The following is a 24,990-nucleotide window of genomic DNA, read 5'->3' on the forward strand; positions in this document are numbered from 1 at the left end:
GTAGCATGTCTTTAACTCATGCTGTCTGCCTTCAAGTGGCAGTGTGCTAGTTAGTATATAGTGTGGGAATGTTAGGAGAGTACATCAATATTTCTTTTCTCCTGGTCTCTGTGTTATTGTTCTCATAAGTTTTATTTCTGTGTCTGTCATAAACTTTATCACTCATTGTTATTATTTTTGCTGTAAATAATCAATTGCCTTTTAAAGGGATTTAAATAATAGGAAAAACAGGTGTTTATGTTAGCCTACACACCATGTCTGGTGTTTTTGATTGTTTAGTACATATCTGAATTTTTGCCTGGTATCACTTTCCTTCCTCCTGAATGACTTCCTTTAAACTTCCTTAAGGTGCAGATCTTCTGGTGATGAATTCTTTAGCTCTCGTATGTCTGAAAAACGTCTGTATTTCACTTTGCTTTGAAAGCTGTTTTCACTGGGTGTAAAACTCTAACTTGACGGTTTTTCGCTTCAGCCCTTCACAGACGGCTCCACTGTCCCCTGACTTGCATTGTTTCTGACGAGCAGTGTGCTGTCACCTCTGTCTCAATCTGTCAGGCAGGTCCTCTCTGCCTAACGTGTTACATGCCCATCTGGGTGCGTCCATCATGTTGTCTCTGCTTTTTATTTTATTTTTTTCCTCCAGGAGTTCAGCTGTCATGTGTCTGGGTGTGGTTTGGCTTTCTATATCTCGTTTGGTTTTTACTGGCCTTCTTAAATGTGAAAATTTAGGCCTTTAAGCAAATTGGGAAATTTAGAATGTTTAAATCTTTTGCTTCTCATTCTTTCTCTCCCATCCTTCTCTCCTCTTCTTCTCAGACTTTAATTGCTATACATGACATTGGTAGATAGAGAAATAGAAGGCAGTCTCGTAGATCCTCAAGACTCTAATTTTTTCCAGTCTTTATTTCTCTCTGTTTTATAGACTAAAATACATTGTCTTCAAGTTCATATACTTTCTTCTTTCCATTTTGCTCTTAAGGCTATTCAGGAGACTTCATGATTTCAGATTTTTATTTTTCATTTGGTTCTATTTGGTTCTTGTTCATTATAAGCATATTTTGTTTATGCTGTGAATAGAGTTTTTGTGATAAAATATCACGTGCATAGTTTGAATAGGCTTTTAAAACCTTTGTAATTCGAAAATACGGGTTTTATAGGGATCAGCCTTTAGGATTGCTTTTGACATTTCTCTTGTGTACGCTGCTGCTGCTGCTCCTAAGTCACTTCAGTCGTGTCTGACTCTGTGTGACCCCATAGACGGCAGCCCACCAGGCTCCCCCATCCCTGGGATTCTCCAGGCAAGAACACTGGAGTGGGTTGCCATTTCCTACTCCAGTGCATGTAGTATTTTATTGTTGCTGTGTGTGTACTCATTTTGGATTGTAATCTGGATGTTGTGGATGATACATTTTAGATACTCTGGATTCTGTTATTCTTGAAAAATGTTGATCGTTTTGTTTTCTTTCATCAGGGAGTTATCTTGAACTAAGTCTGATTCCAAGCCCTGTCTTTCTTTTGTTGGACAGTAGCTAAGTCTTTTCAGTTCTCTTAACCTTTGACTGAAGCTTGCAGTCTTCCTCACACACATATAGCCACAGATTTGGGCACAGTTTTTACCACAGAAAGTGGGACTTTTCTCAGATTCTCCTTTTCTGGAATTTCACCCCTCACTTGATTGCTGCTGAGGATGCCTCCGGCTGTCTTAAGCAGCTCCTTAAGCTGTGACACCTGGAGGGTTTTCCATCCAAGTTTTCAGTGCCTCATGCAGCACTCACTAGTGGAGGCGTGTAAGTGAAAAGTGGAAGTGAAAGTCGTTCAGTCGTGTCGGACTGTTTGCGACCCCAAGGGTGCAGAGTCCATGGAACTCTCCAGGCCAGAATACTGGCGTGGGTAGCCTTTCCCTTCTCTGGGGGATCCTCCCAACCCAGGGATCTAACCCAGGTCTCCTGCATTGCAGGCGGATTCTTTACCAGCTGAGCCACCAGGGAAGCCCAAGAATACTGGAGTGGGTAGCCTATCCCTTCTCCAGCGGATCTTCCCGACCCAGGAATCAAACCAGGGTCTCCTGCATTGCAGACGGATTCTTTACCAACTGAGCTATCATGGAAGTTGGTGTGTACTGGTCTTAAAAAACAAAAATTCCATCTATTTCCTTTTCCTTCATTCAAGTGTAGACCGTTTTTGCCACTTTTGTGACTTCTGCTGCTGCTGCTGCTAAGTCGCTTCAGTCGTGTCCGACTCTGTGTGACCCCATAGACAGCAGCCCACTAGGCTCCTCTGTTCCTGGGATTCTCCAGGCAAGAATACTGGAGTTTGTGACTCCTAATGTGTTTTAAATCTAAAGTTCAATATTTGTTATTTGGAAGGGGATTATTCTATTAGATTCCCTTCTCCTATTATTAGAAGCAGACTCTCCTCTTTCCCTAACGTTTAAAGTTTTATCTCTGGCTCTAGGTTCTTAACCCTGCCTTGGCTTGCCCGCTACCAACAGAGCGTGGCTGCCCCGCTCAGCCCCTAGTGAGTCCCAGTCTCCTGCTTCTCCTTGAGGGACTGTGGGCTGTGGTCTCTCCATTCCTATTGGCCTCATTCCAGGATGAGCTTTATCCTGTTATACTTGACCTTCTGGCTCTAGGCCCTTCTTCTCCAAACCATCTTCAACATCTTTGCCCAAAACTCCCCAGGGTATCACAGTCTTAGTTTCTTCCTTGCTCAGACAGCTTCCTCAGATCGTCATTGCCTATCACGGGGTCTCCTTGCTCACAGAGGGTGGGATATTGGTAGTTCTGGAAGCCAGCTGCCTTTACATTCATCTTCACGATCCTTCATAGTTTATAGCTTAGGTAAAGGAGGTAGAAGGTAGAGGTGAAGGTAGGGAGGCAGAGGGAATAGAAACGTGTCACTTCAACTTCACGCCAGGACTTTACTCTCAGCACGTAGCACAGCTTCAGAATTTGAGGGAAGCGAAAAACCTGGTTTTCCTTCAGATAAATTGGCCCCCTCTGGCTTACCACCTGAGCGTCACGGGCATTTGCATTTGGGTGCAGCCCACCTGTCTGACCTCATTCTTCCTCACCCCTCCAACTTCACAGTTGCCTCCAGCTTGGTCTCCCTCCCCACTGAGCAGGTTCCACGCGCGTTCACCTGCTTGCGGATGAGTGCGTGTGAAGAACTCATTCTTTGAGGCCCAATTCCAATTCCCGTTCCTCCGCGAAGTCTTCCCTGATTGTCAACGATTGAAACTCATCTTGCTCTGTGTGGGGCTTTCTTGCTCCTAAGGTATTTAGCCAAGTTTCATTGCAATTAACAGAGGCCCCTTTAAACAAACTTCGTTGTTCTTGGAGTGGTTTAGAACGTATTTTAAGGAAGCTTCAGTGCCTAACTTGCTGTTTCCTGTTCTCTGAATCCCGATTCTATATTCCCAAGAAAGATAATCGGGCATGTGTAGCTTGGGTTAGGTATGTCTCCTTCCTTCAGTCGGCCCAGGCTCGGAGAGCAAGGTGACGTGTAATAAATGTGGCAGCCTGCAGGAGAGCGTTCCCGTGATCGGAGGGCTGATCAAGGAGAAAAACCTGACCCCGAGGTGGCAGGGGTGCATGCAAGCTCTCCTGGGCGGTTCCTGGGCAGGTTTGCATGGAGGGGAGGGGAGATGGCCCTCAGGGCAGGGCTGTTTCTCGGGACTCCAGCTGGAGGGTTGGGGTAGGTCCTTGGAAGAGGAGGACGTGGAAGGTCCAGGGGAGAGCATAATGGGAGACGGGGTTTGCCTGTGTTTAGGTGATGTCACCCAGCAGTGTGCTGGGGAGTCTCTAGGTCCCTGAGCTCTAAAGGGCATCGGTGGCTTAGGGTCTTACAACCACAAGAGCTTGTCTTATTGATGGCCAGCACAGGCTAGGTGGAGTTCTGTGGTGTATGCAAAGCAGGTTGTTTCTAAATGACCGAAAATCTGCTTGTCTGGGCTATTTTTAAAATAATTGGATATGTACAAATTTGAGTTTGGCATCAGCAGGCTTTTGAGCTAACAGGTCTCAGAGTTCAGTGAAGAAATAAACAACCTGTGGGCCAATACACGTGGGTCATCTCCAGCTCATTTGTGTAAACCTGGAAGCACCTCTGCTGATCTTCGTAGCGGCGAGGGCCGTGGAAAGAGATGACAGTTTCCAAGGAAAGCTAGGGCTTCTACAGTCGCTCTTTCAGCCCTCGTTACGACCAACTCAGCGTTATAGATGTTGGTGTGCGTACCATCTCCTGGAAGCTCCCTGGCATATTTATCCATGTGTTAGCTAGAGTACCCTAAACCTGTATATGTGGAGAATACGGAGCAGGCTTTGTTGGGCAAATGAATGGATGAATGAGTGAATGAATGCCCTGCATCTGTCTAAAACCTGCTCATGCAGGGTCATCTCCCCGGTGATGCTTTCCCTGATTGGTCTTCATTCTGTTTCTTCTGGGTTCCTCTATTCCACTGCATTGACAGGGGGATAGACTGGTTACGTCTGTACTCCTAATGAAATTGCAAGCTTCTAGAAGGCTGGGGATATGGCCTCCATCTCTTTAACCTTCTACATGGCTGGAGTCGTGCCCTGCCCAGGGAGTGTAGAAAGCTCGCCTTTTTGGTTGGGCATGTGCTAGGCAAGGCCCCAGTCCTCATGTGGGTGGGGGGAGCCCCCCTGGCGGCTCACCTGGAGAGTCGGGACAGCAGCTGTGTTTCAGGAAAGCCTGGGTGGCCAAGCAGATGACCAAAGGTGACCGGCCCCAGAGGGGCAGCTCAGACAGGAGGGCAGGGGTAAAGTCAGTGCCGGGAGAGCGTGCAAGAGTGCAGGTGAGGTCCGTGGCCGGGTCAAGGTGAGCAGTTCAGGACTGATACTGTGCACGGGGCCCCTGGCCAGACCGTGCGCTTTGCAGAGTGCACTCGGGTAGGCTGAGCCGGTTCCCATCCCAGGGCCTGGGAGGCCACTGAATGCCGTTGTATTTTCTCAACTCCTGTTGTTGTTTCGTTGCTAAGTCGTGTCCAGCACTTTTTGACCTCCATGGACTGTAGCCGGCCAGGCTCCTCTGTCCATGGGATTCTCCAGGCAAGAGTACTGGAGTGGGTTGCCATTTCCTTCTCCAGGGGCTCTTTCCGACCCAGGGATTGAACCCGCATCTCCTGCACTGGCAGGCGGATTCTTTACTACTGAGCCACCAGATTCCTAAGTGCCATCCTAATTACAGAAGACAGAACTTATGTGACAGCAGAAAGACAAGTTATCGCACGTAGAATACCAAGCGTGTGTTCATCCTGTGATTTCGTTCACTTTATTTACTGCCGCACCTTAGAGGAGCAGAAGCTTCCATTTCCATCCGGCCTGTGTGTGGATATAAAAGATTAGAGCGTCAGAGAGAGGAGAAACTTTAGCCAGACCCCGTTTTTCTAAAGCTCAGGGTCCCTGAAGTGTTTATCTGCACAGATAGCCGTCTCTGCCGTTCAGTATCTGCACGCAAATAAAAGCCCTTCCGGGTGTAGCTGCTTCACCAACAGTGATCCTGTCTGCTTCCCTGATTTGCACAGCTTGTGGGTGAAGTAACTACTCTTCTGTAATAATTTGGGTGCTTAATTTGGACAGTTTGAAAGCTGGGTGTTATTTTTTTGTCTCTGCCCACACCTGATGGCATTTTGAAATCCCTGCAGCCATGTTGAGTGGTGTGGCTTTTGACCGATGCCCCGACAGAGATAAGGGGCACGCGTGCTCCTGAATCCCAGAGGCGACCACGCTGTCGCAGTTAGGGCTCCGTAAACAGCCCTTGGGAACCAGGGGCCGGAGGAATGTCTTGTATTGCAGCCTGACAGCCTCAGCATTCGTGACTGGTCGTTCTAGAAGCCAAGCCTTTAACTCTTCGTTACATCTGTTATTTTAACAGTTACGCATCTTTGAATGCGTGCTGGTTGGCGGGTTTCCACCAAAATGGTCTTCCCTGTACTTGAAACACTTCTGAAAAGTCAAGCTTCATCCCTTCCTAGGTGACAGTGTGTGCCACACGTCAGCAATGGTGAGCTTGTTAGTGCCCTAAACCTTGGGGAGAAATGTGCTTCTACCATTGTCCAAAGCAGCTTTTCTGTCTGGGACTAGCCCTTCAGAATACTATGGAACACACTCAGCTGTGACTGTTTTGCCATCTCTGTGCTGTTGAGATGACAAGCAGATGCCGATCAGTTTAAACTCTTGGACCCCCTCTTCTTTTAAGGAGAGTGCTACAGATAGATGGATGGGAGGCACTGAATAGAGTGAAGCTTGTAGAATGGCAAAACGCACAGATGGAGTGGGGACGATAAAATTCCTCGAAAGCACGAGCCAAGTGTGTGATGAACTAAAATTAACCGTGGTGTGCTAGGCAGTGTGGGAGTGGGAAGCGACAACAAGCTCTGCTCCTGACAACTCGCGCGACCTTGGCCGACTTCTCGGGGCCTCAGTCTCTGTAGTGAGGCCTGGTTCCAGCTGATGATGTCCTTTCTAAGGTCCAAGATGCTCGGCTCTAAGATCTCGTGATAAGGAATGTTCCTTGGCAATTTAATTGCACTTAATGGAGGTAACATTGCTGTTGTCTTGGCGTGTGATTTACACAGAGGTTCACCCCGGGGAGGAGGTGAGGAGAGGCCTGAGTTTACAACTGCAGACGCTGAGGTCTCGAGTCTGAGTGATGCCGAGGGCCAAGGGCAAATGCATTGACACTAGCTGGTCCCTCTGACCTGCGGCAGAAAAGCCCTACCCGGGCAGAGTTGCTCCGTTGCCCCGGCCGTGCAGGTCTGTGCGCTGGGAGGGGAAGCCTGCTCACCTGGCTGTGAAGACAGCCTCTCCCATTCCCCATCCTCCCCTTCTCTCACTCACCTCTTTCCGCTTCCCGAGCACCTTCTCCTCCCTTCTGGCTTGTCTCCAGCATCTTCTTTCCCATTATCAGCATCTTCACCTGGTTTTCCAGCCGTGCTTTCCCATGAGCCTCTGGCATCCTGGGAAAAAAAAAAGATAGATCTGTGTCCCCTTCCCTTGTAGTTCATCTGGAAATTCAATCAACTTTTCTGTTAGTGTCGGGAATGGTGTGTGTGTGTGTCAGAGAGAAAGAGAGAAAGAAAGGGAAAGAGACTGTTACAGTTGTGACAGTACTTAGGGTTTTGAGATCAAAACCAAGCAAACTCAAAAACGGTGGCCCTGGAGACACGGTTCAGTACCGTGTCTGCATCTGAGAGGTAGGGCTTGAGGAAGCTGAGACTGCCGGTATCTTGTATTTCACGCTGATAACTTTTGCCATGCGAGAGTCCGTCCCCAAGCCACCTGGCAGGCCTTGCTACCCCGTCCTGAGGAGGTGAGAACATGCCACCCCCAAACCTGCCACTTCGGCCTGCTGATCACTTGGAGCTGAAGGCGCTGGAGAAGCAGCGGCTTCAGGGAGGGAGCTCTGCCCTCCCCATCTCCACTTCCGAGCAGAGCCTGGGCTTCCTGGGAGAAAGGCGTCCCACTCCACCAGGAAGAGGGAAATGTTCTTATCATTGGAGAAGGGGATTTGAAGCCGAGATGGGTCTGCACAGAGACACCTTTTTCCTAGAATAGCCCTTCTCTCCCATTCGTTTCCCCCATATACTTTCAAATCACTTTCCCGTTAACCCGTTTTTCCTTTATTATGTCCCATCTCTGTAGTTTTATCATTCTTTGTTAAAAGTGTATAAGCCCCTGGGTCTAACTGATTCTTTGGGTGTCATTTCTTTCTGTGAAGTCACCTGTCCCATGTAAAAATATTAACATCGAGTACAATTTGTGTGTTCGTTCTTCTGTTAATCTGGCTTTTGCCAGTTTAATTCACAGGTTCCAGGCACAGAACTGAAGAGGGTAGAGGAGAAGCCTTTCCTCCTCTAGAGAGCCCAAGCAGCTGGTTATGCGCCCAGTACCCCTCTGGAGCAGTGCTCCAGTGCTCTGCTCTGGAGCCATACAGACAGAGCTGTTTGTTCTGTGGAAAGTGTAGGCAGATGGCTGAGAACAGGGGTTTTCTGTTTTCTGGAAGCAGCATACTGCCCTTTTTCGCCTCTAGTGAATCTGCACTGTTCATATGAGGACCACAAACCTCATTTAGGTTAATTTAGGTTTAGGACCTTTAGGGGATGACCTTTAGGCTTCTGAACTCTGAGTGAATGTGATTTATAATGTGAATTATAAGCCAGGCAGGTTTTCTGAGAACCCTGACCCCAAGAATGATCTGAATGTGAGTTGAGGGACTGTCTGGACACTCAGGAATGCCTCCAGGCCCGCTGTGGCCAGGCGTGCACTTTGGGGATGGTGTGTATGGGGCTTCTCTGATGACTCAGTAGTAAAAAAATCCGTCTTCAGTGCAGAAGACACGGGTTCCATCCCTGGGTTGGGAAGCGCCCCTGGAGGAGGAAATGGCAACCCACTCCAGGATTCTTGTCTGGAGAGGACAAGAGGACAAGAGGACTACAGTCCATAGGATCTCAAAGAGTCCGACACAGCTGAGCAACTGAACACACTTGTATTCGAGCAGAAGTATACTTTGGGGAAAAATCAAGTGGTGGAGAACTTGGTCATTCATTTTACTCTGTGACTTCAAAGTCTTGGAATTTCCATGCTCTGAAAATGCACTGTCCTTCTGGACGTGCCCGTGACCAGTGGTCACATAGCTTCTGGGAATTTAGGAGGAGCTGCTCACGCCCTTGGCCTTTGTGCTTGAAGATGTGAACTGGCGAGATGCATGGCCAGCCCAGAGGGCAGCAGGGGTCCTGGGCTTACGCTGGACACGCAGTCCCGTCTGCTCAGCTCAGGCTGCCTGCAGTGTGTGCAGGACTCTCTTTGGTTCCGTGAATATTGTGAGATTTTTTTTCTGGATCCTTGTTGTGGGTTTTGGAGCTGAAGTCGGTTCTCAAAGCAGATCCCAGATTTTGTTGATGAGGACAAGCACAGTGTGAAGAGTATTGGGAGCTAGGGGGTGTGGGTTCGAGCCCTGGCCCTGCCATCACGGCAGTGAGACCCTGCGTGAGTCACGTGCCTCCCCGATCATCACCATCTCTGCCTGCATGCTGAGGGATTCCCTCCCTGCTTCCAGCTTTTCTCCACGCATCCCTGTCTGCACATAGGAGTGGGAGGCCCCTCTCCTGGGGAGATCTGCCTGCCAGTTTTGATCTGCGTCTTGTCTGTGTGGGTCCCATGAGGGGGAAGGAGGAGGAGTCCAGGCTGAATGGTGAATGAGAGCTGAGGAACACGGGGGATGCCTTTCCCCGTGAAGCCCGTGCTTGCGAGACAAGATAAAAATACAACGGATCCTTTTGAAATCTCCCAAGAAGTTTCTTCAGATGGAAAAATACCATTAGAAGTATGCAGGCAATCCCTGAAGTTTTTGAGAATGACGGTTGGCACTTTACAATTTCCACTAAATATTAAACTCTTTCTTTACTTCGCAAATATTTAGGTGTCACACACTGGAATAGATGCAGCCGTGAACAGCACAGACAAAATCCTCGCCCTCCTGGGACGGACAGACTAGTGGACAGATGGACAGTGAGCAGAGTAAATGATATATGTCATTTGCAAATAGTTGTAAGTGCTGTGGAGAAGGACATACACTTTTTTTTTAATTGGCTGTGCCACAGGACTTGCGGGATCTTAGTTTCAGCGTGCAGGATCTTTCGTTGTGGCTTGCAAACTCTCAGCTGTGGCACATGGAGTCTTAGCTCCCTGACCAGGGATTGAACCTGTGCCCCTTCAGGAGAAGCATGGAGCCCTTACCAATAGGCTGCCAGGGAATTCCCCAGAAGGACTTATATATATATATATTTTTTTTGGGGGGTGGGTGGTGATGACTACTGAGTTTTATTTTATTATATACAAATATCAAGGGCTAAAAATATCTTTAAGAAGTCAAGGACAGAGAATAAAGTGAAGCCATTTATTCATGCGGATTTTATTAAATAATCATCAATTCTGTGTGTTTATGAAGAATGGATCCTTTTAAAATTTATTTAAAAATGTAAAACATTTAAATTAACTCTGGGATTTGCCTTTGAAGTGACATGTTAAAGTATGTAGACATACTAGTTTTTCCAATCAGTTCAGTTCAGTCACTCAGTCGTGTCCGACTCTTTGCGACCCCATGGACTGCAGCACACCAGGCTTCTCTGTCCATCGCCAACTTCCGGAGTTTACTCAAACTCATGTCCATTGAGTCGGTGATGCCATCCAACCATCTCATCCTCTGTCGTCCCCTTCTCCTCTTGCCTTCAATCTTTCCCAGCGTCAGGGTCTTTTCCAGTGAGTCAGCTCTTTGCATCAGGTGACCAAAGTATTGGAGTTTCAGCCTCAACATCAGTCCTTCCAATGAACACCCAGGACTGATCTCCTTTAGGATGGACTGGTTGGATCTCCTTGCAGTCCAAGGGACTCTCAAGAGTCTTCTCCAACACCACAGTTTTTCCAATAGAAGAAGGGAAAATTAAAAAACAATAAAATTATTATAAAATAAAAACAATGTAAAGAAAAAAGAGGTGTCAGGGACATATACTGTTTTTTTAAGGATGTATACTTTTAAAGGACCAACTGATGGGAAGTATTTCATTCTTGCCATGTGCAAAGCCTGTCGTTTGGAGAGGTGGCATGGTGATGCCTAATGTCATAAGGTCGCAGACCATGTGGTGTTCAGATCCTGCTGCTCAGTGTGGGCTCCACGGGCCAGCGGCCCCGGCATTCCCTGAACTTAATTCAAAACGCAGACCCTCAGCCCCGCCCCAGATGGCAGCGTCACAGCCAGCTGCGGACAGGCGGTCCGCCGGCTCCTTCACGTCAAGTCTGACCGGTCATCGGAGGCCCCTGCTCAGAGCACGTCCGCTTGTGTGTGGCGGCCTTGGGCAGGACCTTCACTGCCCGTTGATTCCTCAGTTTCCTCCTGAGTGCAGTGAGGAGACTAGAGTGGCCTTGACGCTCTCTGCTCTGGCCGAGTCCTTCTCTCTTTCCTAGTATGTCCCTCCCCTGCCATCATGTTCCGCATCCATCAGACCAGACTCTCTCTGAGATGGTAGAGGTCGAGACGGTGCGTGGGGAGCTGATACTCTGGACACTGTGTGATTCCCAGGATGTGCTCTTATCTCTAAACAGAGTGTTCCAGATGCCCAAGGGGCTTCCCAGGAGGCTCCGTGGTAAAGAATCCGCCTGGCAATGCAGGGACGTGAGTTTGATCCCTGGGTCCCGGAGATCCCCTGGAGGAGGGCATAGCAACCCACTCCAGTGTTCTTGCCTGGAGAATCCCATGGAGCCTGGTGCGCTGCAGTCCACGGGGTTGCAGAGTCGGACACAGCTGAGCGACTGAGCAGGCTCGCGCACTCGGTCCCGTGAGAGGGACAGTGGTGCCTTCTCTGAGCGTGTAACACTGCTCACCCACCTTCAGCAGGCGTGTGCTTTGAGCAGAACCACAGGTGTGGTGGCTGCTCTGTAGACAGAGCTCCTATCGTCTCTGGCTAGGCCCCTCATGGGCCCAGTGGTTCCAGATGCTCAAAGGCACGTTACCTCTGAGGGTGCATGGAGAGTTGCTTCTGATGCTGTACTGACTGGGCCATATTAGCATCGGGCGTCACGCACTCCCCCTCGTGAGGCAGAGACACCGCCCTGTGGCCTGGGCATGGAGCCTGGAATCTCGACGGTCTAATTCTGGCTCGGCTGTTACGTGCATACCTCATTTTATTGTGCTCCCAAGATTTTTTCTCTTTTTAATTTTTTTAACCGATTGAAGGTTTGTGGCAGCGCTGCAACGAGCAGGTCTTTTGGGGCCATTTTTCCAACACCATTTGCCCACGTTGTGTCTCTGTGTCACAGTTTGGTAATTCTACGGTATTTCAAACTGTTTCGGTGTTATTGTATTTGTTACAGTGGTCAGTGAGCTCTAATCTTACAATTGTGAAAGGATCACGGCTTGCTCAAGGCTCCCAGTGATGGTTGGTGTTCTTTTTAGCAATGCGTAAGGTATGTATGTTACTGTTTTAGACAATGCTGTTGCCCACTGAATAGACCACTGCATAGCATAAACATAGCTTTGCCAGCCCTGTGAAACCAAAAACTCCTGTGATACTCGCTTTATCTCGGTGGTCTGGAACTCAGCCCCAAATACCTGTGAGGTGAGCCTGTGTTAACTTCTGGGGAGTTGAGGCAGGTCACCTCAGATGCTTGGGTATCAGGCTGCTTATTGACCAGGTGAGGTTATAATAATAATCATTTCTACTTCCTAGGCAGGTTTTAGAGACTTCATTCTATAAATGCTTTTGAGAGCTATTTTTAAATGTGTGATTTCCACGCTTAGGTCACTACATACTAGCGTGCTCTTTTTTTTTTTTAAACGAGTGTGAAGTCCTCTCCCTGCTCCTGATGGTTTAATGACTGGAGCGCTGATGAACAGGTTGAGGCAAACGCCTATTAATGTTACTCTCCGATTACCGTGGGTTAAGGAACCGAGGCTTTGGCCTTTCTTGGCTGTTTCCAAACGAGTCACACCTTCCCATTGTTCATGAAGGTCAGTAAGTTACGTAGTGTGACCTACGTAAAGTTAGGGTTGATCTCTTCCAGAATACAACTTGGGCTTTCTTCTTATGATGAAGTTAAGGGAGGCTGATGCATGCCTTGCAAGCGAGCAGAAGGACCTTTTCAGCAAAGCACTTGCTCAATTAGGGAGCTGCTAATTGAACGTCGGTTTGGGGCTGTGATCAAATCCGCAGCTTTCCCAAGTGCCTCCTGGCCTGCTGGGGGCTCTAGGAAAGCTGTCTTCAGCTGTTACTGCCATGTTCCGTTGGTGGGGTCACGCGATAGCTGCGTCTCACCTTACCGACTTGCAGTTCCAGATGAGCCCAGTGCTTGCTGGGATCGGGTATTTTCAGATCTTTGCTCTTGTCCTGTGAGACGGGCTTCTGGGCTCACTTGACCGACTGCTTAATCAGCTGCTGTCCACGCTGCGTAAAGCAGATGAGTTCAGGGACAGTGTTTTATTAGCTGTGTAATTCTAGGCAACTGACAGAGTACAGCAGGTGAGCAAACACCACGGGCTTCCCTGGCGGCTCAGACGGTAAAGAATCCGCCTGTAATGCAGGAGACCCGAGTTCGATCCCTGGGTCGGGAAGATCCCCTGGAGGAGGGAATCTAACCCACTCCAGTATTCTTACCTGGAGAATCCCACAGACAGAGGAGCCTGGTGGGCTACAATCCATGGGGTTGCAAAAAGTTGGAAGCGACTGAGCAACTAACATGCACACACAGACATCACGTTCACAGCCAGCACCAAGACTCCCTTGGGCACGCCACACCTCTGATCACGTTCAGGCTGCAGGGAAAAGATGCGACCGTCACAACTTAACCAGGCAGAGGCCGTGCAGGGGACCGAGTCATAGACCAGGCATCCCTTCCAGCCCTTGGTCACACCCCCCTTTATGTGGTTTCTTTGTGGGGGACGGAGATCATTCGAGACCTCTAGGATTCCTGGAGGCCTGTCAAGGAGCAGAGTGCTTCGTGACAAGGTCTTGTCAGGTTTGGAAGCTGCTGGGATACATGTGGGTTAGATCTAGGAGCTCTAGAAGGATTGGGGGATTGGGAAGTGGTAACATTGGGATTGGGAAGTGGGTCTTGAGGGCCATGGTTGCCTTGACAGGGAGGTTAGCCTGGTCATATCCTAAGCTGTCATCCTGTTTGTTTATCACTTTGGCCGTGCTGGGTCTGCTTTGCTGCACCTGGGCTTTCTCCAGTTACAGCAAGCGGGGGCCGCTCTCCCGTTGCTGAGTACGGGTTCCAGAGCTCAGCTGCCCCACAGCATGTGGGGTCATCCTGGACTAGGGATCGAACCGCTGTCCCTGTTTTGCAAGGCAGGTCCTTAACCACTGGGTCATCAGGGCATCCCAAGGTGTCATCTGAAGAAGAGTTTACACCGAGAAGAGGGTCTTGCCAAGCAACATGAAGCCCCTCCTTGGAGATTTCCCCTGGACTTGGGGCTCTGATTGGGAGAACGGTTGCAGGGGAGACAAGGGAGACGCATCGGTCCGTTGGTGGCTGGCCCAGGGTGTCGTGGACGCTCTCACCCTCTCTCATACAGAGCTGCGGCTCTCTGCCCTGCCCTGGCTCTCCCTGGTGCCCTTGGGAAGATCTCCAGTTTCCATCCACTGGACCACGTTGCAGGGCAGTCCACTGGGATTTATTGCCAGGGCAGATCCAGCAGGAATGCTCTCGTTTTGCTCTCCCAGCATCTCCATAGGTTGGTACGAGATTGCTCACTTCTGTCACACCCATTTCCCATTTCCGAGTGTGCTGGCGTCAGCACACGCAGCGTTTGGACCACCCTGTGGCGTGGTAGGCATCTTGCAAACATATGAGTTGGATTCTTGACACATAGTTGTGGAAGTGGGCTAACATAGCACCTTGGATTTCAGTCTTGCGGGGATTGGCATCCCCTGAATGCATGTGAGTGGATTAGTGATCACGTGATCCTTAGCTTGTGTGTTTCCTGGCTGAGTGACCCACTTAGAGGCCTGGCCCACGGACAGAATGAGCAAGGCTCGCTGGGCACTGTCAGGAAACCTTCCCTGCTGGGGCTGGAGGCTCCTGCCGTCCGGCCATGGGCACACACGAGAAGGGAGGGAGCCCCTGCTGCTGGCTTGGCCCTGGGTCATTTCCTTTCCGGCTATGTGGGTAAATAGAAAGAAGTGAAAATCCAATGGGCTTAGAATTAGAGCTTGTTTCATGGTGTGACATATGTCTTTCGGAAGGAGCCGTTGTGCATGGTCTTCTGATTTTTTCATCCAATTGTTAACCAAACTTGAAACATTTATGGGTTAATAGGTCCAGGGAGGAATGAATCATTATTGCATCCTTATCCGTGCCCAAGCTGAGCTTCGGAGAGGCTGAGACCCGGGGAAAGTCACAGGCTCGTAACTCACCAGGCTGAGCAGACTCCCGCCCCGGACTCCGTCTGTGCTCCTGTTGTCTCTCACGTGGGGAAGTGGCTCCATCTATAAAACGTGTGGTTGCTATGAATTACTGTTGTTGGTAAGGAGAGTTGGAAACACGCTCGTTTCTAGATTACCTTTCAGATATTCAAATTCATGCACCAGTGGCATATGGCTAGGACTTCTATTTTTTCACTCACATGTCTTCCAGTGTGCTTCACATCAGGTTTGAATTTTGAAAATGCCAACTGTGTACTAACTGAATGTGAGAAATGAAGAAAACTTTCATAAATTAGGAAAGAAATTGGTGATTTATTTTTCTGTGTTCAAATAAACGAGCTGTACGAATTTATTTTCCCTCCATTTTGGTTTATTTGCATCTTTAAAAAACTTTTTTTTAGTTTTTGTTTTTATATTTGTATCTTGATAATATTGGCAGGAACAATGTTGCCTGTGTATCCTTCACTGATTTTCTACAAGAGACATCTACTGTAGCACATATCAAAGGCAGCGGGACCACGGTGGGCTTGCCCATCACCTCTGTAGGTCCGGTGCATGGAGCTCACTCTGGGTCGAAGGAGAAGCCTTTGCTACCCTCAGATGGCTCTGTCCTCTCGGCCTGTCCAAAATTTTGGTCCAGCAGTTAGCTGATTCTGATTTCTCCCATTTCGAAGAGTTTCAGTTGTAGGTGCCGTTTATACTTTTGTTGTTTACCAGGTAGGAGATTCTCGAGCGGTTTAATAAAGGAAGGATTTTATCGCAGGCTAGTCGCAGGGAAAATGAGTCCAGTGTATGAGTTTCGCATAATTTTCATCAGCGTCAGAGGCACTATCGCGGGAAAGAGCACTGGCTCATGGATCAGAAAACCACCCAACGGAGAGAGCTCCGGCGTGGGGCCGACGAGGCTCGTAAGCTTTGCTACGTCTGCTTGTGGAAACGACCCCCACCCCCGCTGTCAAACCTATTAAAATGCACCGCAGTCCACATGCCGTAGAATTTATATGTTAGACATCTTCAAATCTCCGTTACTATTCATTGTCAGGTAGGACTTTATACCCTACTAAGAGAAAATGCTGCCTATTAATATAATGAGATGTAGTCATTTCAGAGTTCACATGTAGAAAAATGTGCTTTTTTAGAACTATGAAATGAATATGATTCATTTCATATTGTGATACTGTGAAATGAATATGGTGATACTATGATACTATGAAATGAATATGATGAAATATGATTCAGTTATGAGCTGAGTTGCAGTCGGGTTGTTGAGACAAGGCTAAATTTTGTAGTGATGCTGGTTTAGTTGCTCAGTTGGGTCCGACTCTCTTTGACCCCATCGAGTGTTGCCCACCAGGCTCCTCTGTCCATGGGATTCTCCAGGCAAGAACACTGGAGTGGGTTGCCATTTTCTTCTTCAGGGGATATTCCTCACCTGGGGATCAAACCTAGATCTCCTGCATTACAGGTGGATTCTTTACCAACTGAACCACCAGGGAAGCTTTCTTAAATTTTGTAGGTTTCATTGTAATTTATTTCTAACATGAAAAGCTGAAACACCCATGTAACTATTACCCATCTTTGGCAGGGCTCAGCATTGTGCCATTGTTGCTTCAAATATGTAAAAACAAGACACGACAGACACGCTTATAGACCCAGGACCCAGCCCGCCCTTGTTCCCCGTGTAACCACCGTCTTGGATTTGGTGCTGATCATTTCCGTGCATGTTTGTAAACTTTTACTAATATATATTTGTGTCCATCCATCTGTTTAGTGTCTTTAAACCCAAAAGTCCTGGTGGGTACTTGTTCACCAGTATCCATTCCCGCTTTTTTGCTTTCAACGGCAGAACCCCAGAGCGTTAGCTGAACACCGTCGGCTAGGATGGCCACATGACCGAGTTCTGGCTGGTGAATGAACGTGGGAATGATGAAAACACCCTCTGAACTTTGCCGTTAGGAAGGAGGAGTGAACCTTTTGAGTTCTCTTTCCTTCTGGCTTCTGATTAAGGCGGGGAGAAGAACGTGGTAGTAAGCTAATTAGCCCATGCGATTGTAGGAAACACACAGCAAGAGAGCAGAGTGATGAGACTGAGAAGTTCTGGGTCCCTGCCTTCAGGGTATCAGCCCTGACTCCTGACGACAGCCCACTCACTCCCTGTCCTGCCACCAGGCTGCCCACCGTCTCAGGCTGTTTTGTGGGAATTAAAAACAAAAACATGTTTTTATTTAAGTGAGTATTATTTGATTGCAATTCAAACTGACCCCAAAATGTTCCAGTAGAAGTGGTTCCCGCTCTGATTATGTGCACTATTAGTGACTTATTATGTTAAAATTTTTCACTTAAGTAGGGAGGATTAAGGTAAACCACTCGGGTGTGATTCATTGCATCCCAGATTGAGGAAGGAGAATAAGACATTTTACAGCTGCCCCAATGGCTAGGTGTCAGTGGACCTGAGCCCATGGAGGGCACATGAGTTGAGCTCCTCTTCGTCCATGGAGGAGATTCGCACACACTGAGGACCCCCGACTGCTCTGTTCCCAACTGGAGACATTTAAAGCACATGTCCCGATGATCGTTTGAGGATGAGAAGGAAAAGTTTCCGTTCCCAGGAGAATTTTCTTCCCAAACCCTGTCTCAGCATCCAAGTGGACAACTATTTTTTTAAATTAATTCATTTATTTGTCTGCACCGGGTCTTCACTGCTGCGTGAGGGCTTGCTCTGCGTGCGGCGATCGGGGGTTCCTCTCTAACTGTGGTGGGTCAGCTTCTCCTTTCGGTGGCCTCTCTTGTTGCAGAGCTCGGGCTCTAGAACACGGGCTTCAGTAGTTGCTGCAGGCAGGTTTGATTGCCCCCGGGCACATGGGATCTACCGGGTCGAACCTGTATCCTCTGTATTGGCAGGGAGATTCTTAACCACTGGACCACCAGGAAGTCCCCCAAGTGAGCATCTCGAGAGTGAGACCTTCCTGGTCCATTTCTCTTCTCCAAGAGGTTGCCCCAGAACTCCCCACTTCCTGCGTGACAAATGGCAGAGCAGCTGCTCGAGGGAGGAGGAGACCCACACTCGCTGGCTGGCACTGTTGCAGCTCCAGCCAGGGTGCCAGGCTGGGCGGGATCTTGCTTTCTGCACGGTGACTCAGGTGCTCTACCCAGAGGGGCAATGTCTGTGTAGATAGAACCCCAGGGGGACACTGGGAGAGTCCAGGGACCGCCCTGGTTCTCGCCTGCCCCACTGTGCAGCCCTGGCTGTCTGGTCACTCACTGGCTCCTTGTGCCCGACCTCCTGGGTCAGCTTGGCTTCTGGCCTGAAAGGCAGGCCTGGTCTTCGGTTTCCCTCTCACAGGGCGCTTGGAGTAGGCTGCAGCAAGGCACGTGACCCCTCCTCTTGAACGGGGCTGGTACCATCCGTCCCAGTCATACTGGGTCTATCTCGACCTTGGGCCTTCCCCCACTCCTCCTTGTGTTAAGAGTTGGACTGTCACAAATGAACTTATCTGCCAGCCAGACTGGCAGACACAGAGAACAGATTTGTGGATGCCCAAGGGGAGGGAGGGTGGGCGAGGGAAGGGTCAGGAGTTTGGAGTCAGCAGGTGCAGACCGCGGTATACAGAGTAGAGAAAAGCAAGGGCCTGCTGTATCAGACAGGGAGCTATATTCAGTATCCTGCCATTAAATCAGAATGGAAAAGAATATGAATATATATCACTGAATCCTCGACAGAGGATGAGATGGTTGGATGGCGTCACTGACTCCATGGACATGAGTTTGAGCAAGCTCCAGGAGTTGGTGACAGACAGGGAGGCCTGGCGTGCTGCAGTCCATGGGGTCGCAGAGAGTCAGACACGACTGAGCCACTGAACTGAACAGATAACTGAATCCCTTTGCTGTACAGCAGAAATTAATACAACATCAACTATACTTGAATAAAATAATTTCTTTTTTAAAAAAAGCAGCATCAAGAAAAAAAGAATTGGGTTGTCAGATGAGTGATCCTCAGACTCCCCCGTCTTTGTGTTGCTTTGATGCCGGAGGTCGTGGGTGCCTCCTACCTCATCTGTGGTCTGTGCTGACTGCTTTAAAACGTACAACAGAGGCTCCTGGCCTGAGTGAGCAGACCGTGAGCTCTGCTCTAGCTGAGACCCACGAGCTGAGCTGAGCTCAGGAGTGCCCATAAATTACATTCATGGTGGGAAAAAACAAAGCCAAGCAATACCAAATTCCTTCCCTCCTGTAGAGGCTGGAAACTCAGCTGTGCAGAGAGTCCGACGCAAAGAGAAGAAAAAGGGGCCCAGGTAGCAGGCCGCGTGTGCATTCTGGTCTGGCTGAACCACAGGTGTCGTCAGGCAGATTTTTGAATTCTTAAAAAAAAAAAGAAAATTAGAAGTGAAAATCCCTCAAAGCACCAGTTCACCAGAAACTCAGTTCAGGTGGATTGTTTTTTGCATTCATTGCCGCTCTCTCCAAAAAAGTATTTAAGTTAAAAATTAAAATGAAACATAAACTAAAATTTAAAAACTAGCTGGGTGTGCACTTGATGCTAAACACCTTATAATGCCAAAGAGATGGCAAAAAAAAAAAAAAGCAAAGGACACTGGCATGTAAAAACCGACAAAAATGTTTTAAGAGATAGGCAAATTGCTCATTAGGTGACTGGCTTTAGGCTGGTTGATCTACGGTCAAGGGCATCCAACAGCGGACACTTTTGTGCTCAGAGACACTTTCTCGGGCCTGTTTTCATTTTATTTCAGACTAAAGTCTAATCAACTCTGTTATGTGGTTTCCCAACTCCTGGCATATTAGATGTGAATCAAAACAGGGCGGGTACCGTCTGAGCCAGGCCACTGTGTGTGTTCAGAGGCTGGTTGGTCCCCGACAGTCAGGGAGGGAAGCGGAGGCCAGCGGGAACTCACAGGTAATACAGGCTTAGAGCACTGAAGTGGCGGGCGGGGCCTGTCCTTTCTGCGGCCCTGTCCTCCCCTCTTGCCTCGAAATTCTGTGGCTTCTGAGGGCACCTCTGTCTTATAATGTGCGTAATGCCGGCCAAGTCATGAAAACTATTTATAGCAGGCTATGCACTTTGCCACATTCATTGTCCTCTCGTACAATCCACTTCAGAGAGGTTTTCATTAAAAGGGACCAAACCATTGGCTCTCGAACGGGAGCGTCCACTGGAAGGCACTCGATTCCCCTGCCCTCCAGGAGGTGCCTCCCAGAAGGCTGCTTGTAAGGGTGCCTTCTGCTGTTTGACAAGCTCCCCAGGCTAACCTAGAATGGGTGCCATGGCCTGGAAGAATTCACTCCCCGGAAATGAGTTCACCTCCTGCACCGAAACGCAGCCAACCCAATGCAGTTCATTCTCGATATTCAGGGTGGTGTGGGTAGGAGGTTGAGAATAGCCCAGATCACCGTGAAATCAGCTTTTGACGATCTGGAGGCTTCTGGTCCAGAATGGCTTCCTTCTTTGAGGAAATGTGTTAGGACTTTCCAGAGAAACAGAGCCAACAGTGTGTGTGTGTGGACCATTTTTAAAATCTTTACTGAATCTGTTATAATATTGCCTCTGTTTTATGTTTTGGTTTTTTTGGCCGCCAGGCATATTGGATCTTAGCTTCCCGGTGAGGGATCGAACCCACCCTCTGCAATGGAAGGTGAAGTCTTAACCACTGGCCCGCCCGGGAAGTCCCTATATATATCTTTATCTTAAGGAATTAGTTCCTACAGGAAATGGGTTGCCTGAGGACCAGGAAAGTTGGTCTAAGCTCCAGTGTAAGTGCAGGCGAGAAAGTCCCAGTTTGAAAACAGGCAGAAGGAGCGGATTCTCCCCTGCAAGACGTTTGTTCTTTTCCGGCCTCCGGTGCCTGGGGTGGGTCGCCATGGGATGGGATGGGTTCCCCCGCGCCGGGGAGGACGGCCGACTTCACTCGGTCCACCGAGGCGAGTCTCATCCAGAAACGTCCTCAGACACACCCGGCATCACGTTTAACCAAGTCTTGGGGTACCCTGTGGCCCAGTCAAACAATTAACCATCATAGGTGGTTATTAAAAAAGGCTGAAAAATGAATCATCACAGAACGCCAAAAAAGCTAAAACATCAACCATCCCAGGAGGCTAGAACAGCTCACCACTGTATTGCTGCTTCCTGATGCTCCCAAACTCCATCTCCTCCAAAGCCCAAGGAGCCCCCAACCACCTTTTTCCCCTCCAAAGCCCCCTCTGAGGAGCGGCCAGGACTGAGGGTGGGACGCTTGGGCAGGAAGGGGGGTCAGGGATGGGGCGGGTGGAGAGGGTGTGCTTTGGGGGCCGCTGCTGGCCCATCCCCTTCCACCCGTGGAGACATTCGGGCAGGTGAGGGCTGAGGACCATTGCCTGACCTTAAACACTGGCCATAATGGAGCCTCACAGCAATTCCTCTAGGACTTAGTGTCTGTCCTCTGATAAGTATTGTTGCTATAGTTAAGTCTGTATCATTAAGTCTGTAGATTATTGTTGCTAAGGCATTCTAAGTCCTTTACAACCCCTGCGTTTGTGAGCACACCTGGAGGCGGTGTGGAGCAGGGAATCAGTTACCAGAAGGCAGAGTCATGCCTCTGAATAATGTGTGACTCCAGGCCAGTCCCTGGCTTGGGGGAGTCAGAGCTCTCCCACAGGAGATGAGCTTGCTGGTAATTGCCAAAGTAATTCATAGTGGAATCTTATCATAGTGCTTTATGAAGGGCTCCTCTGGTGGCTCAGACAGGAAAGAATCCGCCCGCAATGCAGGAGACCTGGGGTTGATCCCTGGGTCGGGAAGATCCCCTGGAGAAGGGAACGGCTACCCACGCTAATCTTGTCAAAGTCAAATGAGATGACCTGTGTGAACGTCCTTTATAGTGTTCAACAAATATCGAGAAGGGTGAAGTAAACATAAGGAAAATCCGGTTTTATCACTTTGACCATGCTCCTTAAGTTTGTAAGTACTGAGCGGGCCCTTGTAGAGACGTGAACGGACCTGGAGACTGTTGTGAAGTAAATCAGAAAAACAAAGATTGTGTATTAACGCTCATATGAGGAATCTAGAAAAGTGGTTTTGATGATCTTATTTTCAAAACAGAAATAGAGACACCGACGTAGGGAACAAACGTGTGGACCCCCCGGCGGGTCTGTGCGGGCTGAGATGAGTCGGGAGGTCGGGGCTGACGTGTCCCTCGCTGCTGACACTGTGTGTGAGCCGGTGACGATGGGGGCCTGCTGTGAGCTCAGAGGACCCTACTCCGTGCTCTCCGGTGACCTGAGTGGGAGGGAACTCCAAAAAGGAGGCGATCTATGTGTCTACCTAGACACATAGGTAAGATGTGTCAACATCGGAGTGTGTCGGTAACTGTTCTTAGGTGAGATGAGATGGCTCACCTTTTTTTTTGTGCTGTACAGAAGGAACTAACACAACATTGGAAAGCAACTATAATCCAGTAAAAATTAAAAAAAATAAAGTCATCGCCACCTGCCCTGCTGATACTCAGACTAGGCTTTATGCGGCGCGACCCTAACATCTTCTTGACATTGCTTTAAAAAAGTGACCGAGTCCTTTCACCAGTAGGCATATCTATTTTCTGTTTTGCCTTGTCTTATGGATGAGTTGATCATTATTATTATAGCATGTAGCCAAGAATGATTCCATTTAGGAAAATAATAGTGAAGCTTTGCTGATCTTTTGTAGGATAATTTTGCCATGCTATGCTATGCACAGTGGCGTCCGACTCTGTGCGACCCCATAGACGGCAGCCCACCAGGCTCCCCCGTCCCTGGGATTCTCCAGGCAAGAACACTGGAGTGGGCTGCCATTTCCTTCTCCAGTGCATGAAAGTGAAAAGTGAAAGTGAAGTCGCTCAGTCATGTCCGACTCTTAGCGACCCCATGGACTGCAGCCCACCAGGCCCCTCCGTCCATGGGATTCTCCAGGCGAGAGTGCTGGAGTGGGTGCCATTGGCCTCTGCAAATAAAGTACCGGTTTCTTTAACGCATGCCAGTTCAGAGTCACGGATCTGTACTTTCAAAGCCTACGGTTGATTGTTTGGTGTGAAAATTGTATTCCAGTGAAGCACATAAGCATGCAGATCTAAAGTATGGCCATTTTCATCTAGATTGACTGTTATTAACTAGCCTGAGGGATAGGCTGTAATGAAGATTTCGTTACTTTTGTTGACTGTGATGAGTAGCCCCAATATTTACAGTGGGCTACCGGTTTGAAGAATGGGAAGATGGCCCAGCAAGACAGTGTCTACACATTTTGGCTTTTAGGGGTAATGAAAGAATTTGACTTTTTCTTCACCGATGCAAACATTTGATAAGGGCAAAGATTTGAACTCAATGCAAATACAAGAATGTTCAGATTTCAGGAAAATCACATTTCTTTCTGAATGATGGCAGATTTCCATCTGGTTAGTCACTTACTCATTGTAATACCTTCTTCCATGGGTTTAGGGACAAAGAGCGCCTGGGGACACGTGAAACCCTTGTTGGGGTTTATGCTTTGCCTGATTAAGACAGTTGTATTTACAGCCTGCTGATACAGCTCCAGTCAGAGGGGAGAGCCACTCTCGGCTTGGATTCACTTTGGAAAGTTTGCAGAACCCTTCTTTGCCTCTCGTAGAATTGCTCTGGCACATTTCTGCTAGCATCTTCATCGGAGTGTGTTGGTAACTGTTCTTAGGTGAGATGAGATGGCTCACCTTTTTTTTTTGTGCTGTGCCACCCCCTTTTAAAAGAAAGAAACAAACTTCTCCGTTTCTCCCAGGAGAAGTTTAAGAAAGGATCCATGCATATTTGCACCACCTTACACAGACCCCCAGCAGGCTCGGTCGGCACACAGCTCTCATTTCAGCCACCCGTATTTTCAGGTGTACCCTGTGTATTTAGTACATCATTTGATAATGCTAAAAAAAAAAATTAAAGCAGTGTGAGACTGAAGGAGAAAGAAGATGAATGTTAGCATTCCCCTGGGGTTCACGGGTGAAGGAATTAACGCAGCGTGGCACTCTACCCTAGCTGTGTTTGTTTCCATGGCAACAGCTACGTACATGTTTCAGACTATCCACAGTGACACAGTTGCAGAAATAGTAGCTTGCAGGTTTCTGATATCGCATCAGTGGACAGGCAGCACGCACTATATTAAGTAAGTGTAAAGGAATTTAAAATACGGCTCGGATTCAGATGTATATTAGCTCAGCTAAACGATGTTTTGGGGATTTCGGCGTCCCCTTTCCTCACGACCGCAAAATCTGGGCAAAGTTGAAAGTTGCAAGATTCCAGTCAAACAATTGTCCTTGCTTGGGTGAGTGTCATCGAATGAAACCAATGTGAGTGAGTTCCAAAGGTAAGAAAATGGCCTTGGCAAATGACATATTTAAGAAGGAGGTTGCCAGTGAAGCTGGTTTGTTGGAGGAGGGGTAGTGATGGGTAAATAATGAAAGCTTTGGTTGAAAATAGCTGAGTCTTAAAGCAAATCAGTGTGCACCGGAATCTGACTGCTGCTGAGTTTACAGCAACTAAGGTGTTTGAATGGATCATTGCAAAAATTGCTTTTTTATAAAAGTGATCAGGTGAGGAGCAGAGAGGTTGACTGGGCATACAGTTAAAGAGAAAGTGGGGCTCCATTGTCTTTCTGAAAGCTTATGTAAATATCTCCCTTCTTGCCAGAATGACCCTGGTTTGTCTTTGACATTCGCTGCTACTTTTTGGTACCGTTTTACGGTTCTGTGTGTTTCTATTATGTTGCCACATTGTAGCCTGATAAGACTTGAGTGTTGGTTAGAGAGCAACCAAGTAAAGATGATAGACTTTGTAAGTGTGTGACTTTGCAATCAAATTGTACAGTAATTTAGGAGGAGAAGTGTTCAAATGGGTATTTATTTACAGGCTAGACCTCTGCTTTTGAATAGCAGCCTAGGTATTAGGTTAATGGGTTTTGATGTGCACATTATGATTGCGGGAGCTTTCAAGTACGTGGTAGTTCAATTTATACTGTTTTTCAAGTCAAAATATTTTTATTTATGCCCATTATTCAGTGTAAGCCTGCA

The 24,990-nt window shown here is 48.3% G+C and overlaps 1 protein-coding gene across 9 annotated transcripts in view; it reads left to right on the forward strand.

Annotated features, from left to right (window-relative positions):
• The window catches only part of FOXN3 (forkhead box N3), a 446,920-nt gene that overhangs the window by 89,557 nt on the left and 332,373 nt on the right, over positions 1–24,990 (forward strand). Inside the window, exon 1 of one of the 9 annotated variants that reach the window (XM_086319215.1) lies at positions 3,101–3,276. The exons of the other annotated variants lie outside the window; for them this stretch is intronic. The gene's annotated coding sequence lies outside the window, so the exon portion shown is untranslated. Of the gene's footprint in view, positions 1–3,100; positions 3,277–24,990 lie in introns of those variants that run through there. 9 annotated transcript variants of the gene reach the window in all.

The sequence above is a fragment of the Bos grunniens genome, chromosome 10 (assembly GCF_055505025.1).
Source record: "Bos grunniens cultivar Pamir isolate PY7600 chromosome 10, Bosgru_T2T1.0, whole genome shotgun sequence".
Classification (NCBI taxonomy): domain Eukaryota; kingdom Metazoa; phylum Chordata; class Mammalia; order Artiodactyla; family Bovidae; genus Bos; species Bos grunniens.